Source organism: Panulirus ornatus, chromosome 42 (genome assembly GCF_036320965.1).
Source record: "Panulirus ornatus isolate Po-2019 chromosome 42, ASM3632096v1, whole genome shotgun sequence".
Lineage (NCBI taxonomy): Eukaryota > Metazoa > Arthropoda > Malacostraca > Decapoda > Palinuridae > Panulirus > Panulirus ornatus.
In genome coordinates this window covers 28,421,828-28,430,308 of record NC_092265.1, presented here as the reverse complement: position 1 = coordinate 28,430,308, position 8,481 = coordinate 28,421,828, and the positions used below count along the sequence as shown (strand labels likewise).

Genomic DNA, 8,481 nt, shown 5'->3' with positions numbered 1-8,481 from the left:
TATATGTACACTACTGGCAATGTAAGACACTGTATTGGAGGTATATGAATAAAGTGACTATACTCCAGTTGGTAGTGAAGATATAATCAGGAAGTTATTTGAATCGAGTATCAAGGATATAGAAATGCTGTTACTGTAATCTACGTAGTAGTGAAGATACAGTTGAGCGGTCGCTGTTGTCCAGTTGTTATTAAAGATATATTAAGAAAGTTATTCTAATCCAGTCTTATGGATATAGTAATGCATTTATTGTAATTTCAATGGTAGTGAAGATACAGTATAACAGTAACTGTTGTCCTGTTGTTTATGAAGATACAGTAACTCTAATAGAATTTTAAGGATATAGTTGTGAAGTTATTGTAATCCCAGTGGTAGTGAAGATACCGTGAGGTGGTCACTGTTTTCCAATTGTTGGTGAAGATACAGTAAGGAAGATATTCTGATCATGATTTTAATGATATAGTAATGCAGTTAGTGTAACCTCAGTGGTAGTGAAGATACCGTGAGGTGGTCACTGTTTTCCAATTGTTGGTGAAGATACAGTAAGGAAGATATTCTGATCATGATTTTAATGATATAGTAATGCAGTTAGTGTAACCTCAGTGGTAGTGAAGATACCGTGGGGCGGTCACTGTTTTCCAATTGTTGGTGAAGACACAGTAAATCTACCATCTAAATCTACCATTCATCAATAAACATTTAACCACCGTCATTTGAACGTAAACCTTCCTGCTGCGTTATTTTAACAGAGTCCTTTAAGATGCGTCATATAAACAGAAACCTTAAATGTACGTTAAACTTGTGCAAACCATCATTGAATCTGAAACTTTTAAATTAGAATTGTAATGAAATTGCGAACTTTTAACTCTGTCAAATTACAGCTATTGTACAAAATGATTCACTTAATTGACAAATTTTAATGTCAGTTAATTTAACGATATCCTTTGTGGTTCATCTCTGAAACACAAACCTTTTATATGTATATCCTTCAGTATGTTTACTTTCGATAATGAGGAACAGAAGAAGGAGCCAGACAAGTAAATTTCGTCAAAGACATCTCTCTTTTCTAAACGCTGCCTCGCAAAGATTTTCATTAATTCATATTGAAGAAACAGACGTATTTTTCTATTGTCTGGTTAGCTCAGTGGTAGAGCGTGAGTCTCACACACTCAAGGTCGTGGGTTCGAGACCCACACCAGACAATTTTTGTCTTTTTCTTTTTTCATTTTGTCCGCATCACATGTGTGCAACATTCAGTATGTTCGTCCAACGTTATAGTGAAGATCTTCACAATAAATTGGGGTTTTCGACCTTATCTGAAAGGGTCAGGTCCACCAAGACGTCCTTGAAATCTTCCAGAAGCTTCTGGCGATCCTCCTCCAACTGCTGGGCACATCAGAGTTAACATGGGCCGGACATCGGTTGTGGAACGAACGGTAGTTAGCAGGGATGATAATGAGGGCTCTGACCTCATACCAGGTCAGCTTAGTTCCAGTCTATTGCTTAGTTCCAGTCTATTGCAACGACAATAAAAAAGTAAAACATTTCTTCGTGGAAAATTGAGAGGAAAACACGACAGCAACATGGAGATTTACCCTGTGGTTATTTTGCCGGCTAGTCGGCAACAGTCGGTCAAACACTATTTTGCCGTGGTAATCTCAGTGCTTCATATAATACTATGTCACAAAATATGTTCTTGGGGGCGTAGCTCAGTGGTAGAGCGCTTGCTTGGCATGCGAGAGGACCCGGGTTCAAACCCCGGCGCCTTCATTTTTGTTATTTGGGAAATTCATTGTTTTCAGTCTTATATATATATATATATATATATATATATATATATATATATATATATATATATATATATATATATATATATATATATATATCGTCCGATCAGAAAAGTTAAGCAACGTTGGGTCTGGTTAGTACTTGGATGGGTGACCGTCTGGGAACACCAGATGCTGTTATCCCTGAGGATAGGGAAGAAAGAATACTTGCCACGTATTCCCTGCGTGTCGTACAAGGCAACTAAAAGGGGAGGGAGCAAAAGGCCGGAAATCCTTTACTCTCATTTTCAATTTTTCAAAAGACGGAACAGAGAAGATATAGAGATATTGCAATGATGTAACTAATATAAGATATAAGAATGAATGGAAGATACGGATGTAGCTGAAACAAGGAGTAATTAAGATTAAGGTGCAATGAAAATTATTCTCTAGTGAAGATGAATGTATATGTTAAAATTTTATATTGAACATCAAGTAGCAAGAGGCAGGCATGCTAACCGCTAGGCTAAGGGACTGTATAATAGGAAACAACTATTCGAAATACTAAGTACTCGAATACCCTTCGTCTCACTATGGTGAGCAACGGGGTCTATCGGTTGTTTCTGAACAGAACACATAGCCAGCTGAGAGTGTTTGCACAAGGGGTCTTGCACAAGGGGCCCCAGGTTCGATCCTGGCTGATGGAGCTTTGTATGTTGTATGAAGGTGCGCGTTCATATACACTTTATTCGTATTCATATAACTCCGCGTTGTACAGTCAGGTTCGGTAAAACGCTCTCAGCTGGCTATGTGTTCTGTTCAGAAACAACCGATAGACCCCGTTGCTCACCATAGTGAGACGAAGGGTATTCGAGTATTTAGTATTTCGAATAGTTGTTTCCTATTATACAGTCCCTTAGCCCAGCGGTTAGCATGCCTGCCTCTTGCACAAGGGGTCCCACGTTCGATCCTGGCTGATGGAGCTTTGTATGTTCTATGAAGGTGCGCGTTCATATACACTTTATTCGTATATATATATATATATATATATATATATATATATATATATATATCATACAAGCTTCCAACAGCCAGGATCGAACCTGGGACCCCTGTGCAACAGGCAGGAAAAGACCGGTGTAGACCCAGTTGCTCACCAACGTGAGACGAAGGGTATTCGAGTACATAGTATTCGAATAGTTATTTCCCTATCAGCGGCGATCATAGCCTAGCGGTAGCTCTCCCGCCTGTTGCACAGGGGTCCCGGGTTCAATCCTGGCTGTTCGAGGTTTGAATGTTCTATGAAAGCGCGCGTTCATATCCTCTTAGTTCGAATATATGTATATATATGTATATATATATATATATATATATATATATATATATATATATATTACCATGAGTCCACGAAGAAAATGAAACACGATAAGTTCTCAAGTGAACTTAAGTGTAATAATGGCAAGCAAGTAAGAATGATAGAGTATGAAAGACAAAGACAGTGGAAAGGTGTTATGTATTCTGTATCCTTGATAACCATTTGATGTGACTCATTCAGATAAGGTCCAAAACGCCAGTTATGAAGATTTACAAAGGATAATAGAACGGTGTATGTACGTACGTACGTAGTGCGAGTGTCTTGACCGATAGAAAGTATTGAAAGCGGCAGGAAGTTGTGAGATATTGTATTGTGCTTCGTACAAGACTGGCGGGCGACTCCGTCCTTCGTGCTGTGCCACACACAGTCTGGTGATTGTCGGGATGTGTAGCCATAATGTTTGATCTTATGACCATTAGTGATACATCATGTGATGTTTACTATCACAACATCGGCTTCTTCCTCCTCCTCCAGGAGAGTGGCAATCAGGTGGCGGTTATTGTGGTAGCCCGGCACGTGCAATTGTAAGATTTCAAGCAACATTGTGATAATGGGACACATTATAAAGAGTTCCATAATTTCTCTAATTCTTCCCCAAATTCATGTGGACCTGCAACACTGAAAATGTTTAAATACTGCTGGTGCAGAGGGAGGGAGAGGGAGGCCTGGGATGAGAGTGAGGCTTTGTAGGAGAGAAAGGCTCGGGATGAGAGAGGCTGAACACAAGATGTTTGGCCGGAGAGTGAGGCTTTGAAGGAGAGAAAGGCTTGGGATGAGGGTTGGGTTGTACCAGAGAGAGAGGCTTGGGATGAGGATTAGGTTGTACCAGAGAGAGAGGCTTGGGATGAGGGTTGGGTTGTACCAGAGAGAGAGGCTTGGGATGAGAGTTGGGTTGTACCAGAGAGAGAGGCTTGGGATGAGGGAGTCTGAACATGAGATAGGCTTGTGAGGAATGAGGATTTGAAAGAGAGAGAGGCTTTATGTGAAAAAGGAAGGACAGGCGGAGGAGGCTTGGGACGAGAGTCAGGCAGGACAGGAGAGAGAGGCTTGGGACGAGAGTCAGGCTGGACAGGAGAGAGAGGCTTGGGACGAGAGTCAGGCAGGACAGGAGAGAGAGGCTTGGGACGAGAGTCAGGCAGGACAGGAGAGAGAGGCTTGGGACGAGAGTCAGGCAGGACAGGAGAGAGAGGCTTGGGACGAGAGTCAGGCTGGACAGGAGAGAGAGGCTTGGGACGAGAGTCAGGCAGGACAGGAGAGAGAGGCTTGGGACGAGAGTCAGGCTGGACAGGAGAGAGAGGCTTGGGATGAGAGTCAGGCTGGACAAGTGAGAGAGGCTTCGGACGAGAGTCAGGCAGGACAGGAGAGAGAGGCTTGGGACGAGAGTCAGGCTGGACAGGAGAGAGAGGCTTGGGACGAGAGTAGAGAAGTGAACCTTCATAACTTATCCTTCAATAAAAAAGGGTTACCTTGCTCCACTCAGTTGGAATGAGATAATAGTTGAAAATAACAAGTTGATGAATTTAAGGTTTTAGTGTGGCAAAACCTGAACTGATTTTAAGATCACACATGAAAGAGGATTAACATTTCAGAAGGTTGAAGGAAGATGAATATAAATGTCATCATTGATAGACTATTAGATTCATTAGAAGCCTCGATAGATGAATGTTCTTGTTATTTTTATTAAGAATGAGGATGAATTAGTAATTAAGGCACACGGTGCTAATATCTTTGGTTAGTGAGCCATTTTGTTTTGCACTGGTGTTATATTAAAGAACTAGAGTATGAGTGAGGGAGTGAGATGTGGAGATTATATATCATTGTGAGTTATTACATAAAGTGATCGTGATGAACGTTACGAAGATCAGGCAAACTATGAGGCTCATTATTCCTACATCAAATATAATAATGTCAATCATTCCAGTAATCTTACCATAATTGACCTCTTCCATCTAGGCAGCCTTCCTCCCTCCCTCTTATCTTCTCCAGAACAAACCTGGTTCATTCTTGTGAGAGACGATAGTGTTTACTAAACTCTTCCTGTGACCAACATGTAAATGGTGTGACTGACCACCACACCTTACCTCACCTACTTCCTCCACCTGATCAATCTGCATCACTCCTTCCATTGCTCACTTCCATAATAGAATTAACGTTTCTACTACAAATGACAAGATTCACTTGACCATGTTTGTTAACATCAGAGCAATAATCTTGAAGACCGACCATTCCTTACTATTGACCTTTAAGGCAGGAATCATTATTTTCCTCAAACTATCAATTGCTATTTATGTGGGGTCGGTCGGTCGGCTGTGGGGAGGGGTAAGCGACAACACAGACTCTGGTGGAGTTCCAGTAATGATGTTACTGAGTCAGTCGGGCACACACCACTGTGGTACACCTGGTGATATTTTGTTTGTCTTAACTAAGTCGATAAGTGGAAAACTGAGCAGCAGTTTACTTGCTTATCTTGTGTACTTGTTCCTGGATTATTGATGACGTTCACAATAATAGGTATAGGACTGGTCTTATATCTCTCTGTTCCAGCTGTGATTGGTACAAGTCGAGTGTTGACGAACGGCGGTCCGTGAGGATGAGGAGAGAGAGAGAGAGAGAGAGAGAGAGAGAGAGAGAGAGAGAGAGAGAGAGAGAGAGAGAGAGAGAGAGAGAGAGAGAGAGAGGAGGTCATTGTACCGGGGGGGGGGTGAAGGGGGCTGGGGGTGAGCTGGTGGTGTTGGTGGGGGGGAGGGGGTGGACGGGGTCAGCCAGATGAGCACATCTTGGTAGGTGGTGTGAGATGGACCCAGGAGGATTGTGTGTGTTGTGTTCTGTATTGTGTCCAGCTGGTGCCTCTGTGTGTGTGTGGCTCTAGTTAGTCAGGAGGACCTGGCTGGGGCGCGGCTCAGGTACAATAAATATGGTATAGACATTCCTGAGTTTGAACAGTGATGTCAGTCGGCGGTGAAGGTAGAGACAGTATGAGGAAGATTTGATGATAGAGTGAATGTGTTGAAAATGAAATGTCTGAGGACAACATGTGGTGTGACGCGGGTTGATCCAGTAAGTAATGATAGGGTAAGAGAGATGTGTGATGATAAATAGAGCATGGTTGACAGAGCTGAAGAAGGTGTACTGAAATGGTTTAGACATTTGGAGAGAGTGAGTGAGGGGAGGTTAAAGGAGGATACATGTGTCAGAAGTGTAGAGGACAAGATTAGGGCGACCATATTGGAGATGGATGGAGGAAGTGAACAAGAGTTTGAGTGATCAGGGCCTGAATATGCTCAAGGTCACGTGAGAGGCGTGTATAGGATAAAGTGAACTGGGGCGATGTGATTTACAGGGGACGACCTGCTATCAGTGAACTGAAGCAGGACATATGAATCAAATGGGGTAAACCACGGACAGGGTTGTAGGGCCTGGTTGTGGACTGTGGGCTGTGTTTTCGTTGCATTACATATGACAGGTAAGGAATGTATGTGAGGGTATGAAGCATTATCTTATGTTCCTGGTGCTATCTCGATACTGTGGACAACGGTGAACAGAACATCGTAGACACAGAGTTTAAAAGGCCATATTATGAATGGTAGCCAGGGAATGAATGGCCCAGGAAATGGAAGCATTTAAAAGTTCGCGTTAAGTGATGGAATTCAATAGAATGTACAAACTTCCTTTCCAGTAACTGAACTAAAGCTTATGTTTATTTCCAGAGACGGAGTTTGATGGTTCATTATATAAAGACAGACTTCAAAGGATATCGTTGAATTAAGTGACTATAATTTTTATCAATTAAATGAGACATTTCCTAAAACAGCTGCAATTTGACGGAGTTTAAAAGTTCGCAGTTATTTGAGAGAATTTTAAAGTTATTGACGGGATCAAAAGTTTGAGTTTCAATGACGCTTTGCACAAATTTTCGTTTAGATGACATACTTTCAAGGTTTGTCTTTATATAATGTAGTTTAAAAGTCTCTGATCAAATAACGCAGCTGAAATGATAACGCTCGAATACTAAATGTTCCTGAATAAATGACGGAGTTGAATGGATGGATTTTAAGTTCGCGTTTGTGGGAGTAATTTTGAAAAATTGTGTTTAAATGTCAGAGTTTAAATGATCATATGTACCAGGTTGACCAGATGGCGGTAGTGTGTAGACACAGCCATACCAGGTCGTATTTATCATCATTAAAGTCACCTTCCTTACTTACTTATGGCGGCGATGAAATTCACTGGTTCTTGATTCTGCACCAATTAACCTATCAGATAATGGTACAATGTTTGCCTGGTGTTGCATATATCACGTCTGTTGTTGAAACACAAGAATGCCAGGTGACTTTGGGAGTGGATGATAATGTAAAGATCAATATAAATGTGGGAAATCTTGAACCGCCATCACCAGACACAACACATGTTTGGATCTGGCGGGGGGAGGGACTTGCCTGTGACGTCACGATGCCCCGCCTCCAGCCTGGCGCCGCTCTGTGTGTGTGTGTGTGTGTGTGTGTGTGTGGGGGGGGGGGGGGGTAATATTTGCGTATTACGGGAGAGCGATATACACTCGTGATGTCTCGTCTTTTGACCTTGTAATCATATACTGTCTTTACTTCTATGAGCTCTCACACACACACATACACATACAGAGACACACACACACATGCATACACACACATACACATAGACACACTCCCACAGACACACACACACACACACACACACACACACACACACACACACACATAACCTTGTACTTTGATTAAAAAAGATAAGGAAAAATCTATAAAACATATATTTCCACACGTGTAGATATATGTTATGTATTGAAATGTGGCGGAAAAATTCCTTATATATTAACAAACGTGATTGAGGACGTAAAGAATCTGGTACAAACATAATGGTTATTGTGATAAATGATTTGTTTATGATAAATATGTATTGTGTTGCATTATAATGGTTGTTCAGAACCAAGGTCTTTAAGCCTGAAATCGTAAGATGTTAGAAGAAATAAAAAGATGTTAAATTTAAACATTTATAAATATAAACCACAGAAAATCCAATAAAAGGGGCTAGTTTGAGGCAGGAGTATTTCATCACTTAATAAAATATCTACATCTACGTCCTTTTCTTTCATCATTTCTTATGTTCACTTGTAATTAATGCCTCTTATCTAACATAAAAATTCTGTATAGGTATTTGATTAATGTTCTCCAACGACGCGTTGTATAACTCTTCGTTAGTGAAGTTCATTTCGTGTAATGGATCATGCATTACAAAGCTGTGTCTATCCACACAAGTGTCACACGTCCCAGGTAAAGATATATTCTAGAGATAGTGTATATCTAACAT

General features: G+C 41.2%; 1 non-coding gene across 1 annotated transcript; it reads left to right on the top strand.

Annotated features, from left to right (window-relative positions):
• Window positions 1-1,130: 1,130 nt before the first annotated feature.
• TRNAV-CAC (transfer RNA valine (anticodon CAC)) lies at window positions 1,131-1,202 on the top strand. Its single transcript has one exon. It is a non-coding gene; the product is annotated as a tRNA-Val (tRNA).
• The last annotated feature ends 7,279 nt before the right edge of the window (window positions 1,203-8,481 follow it).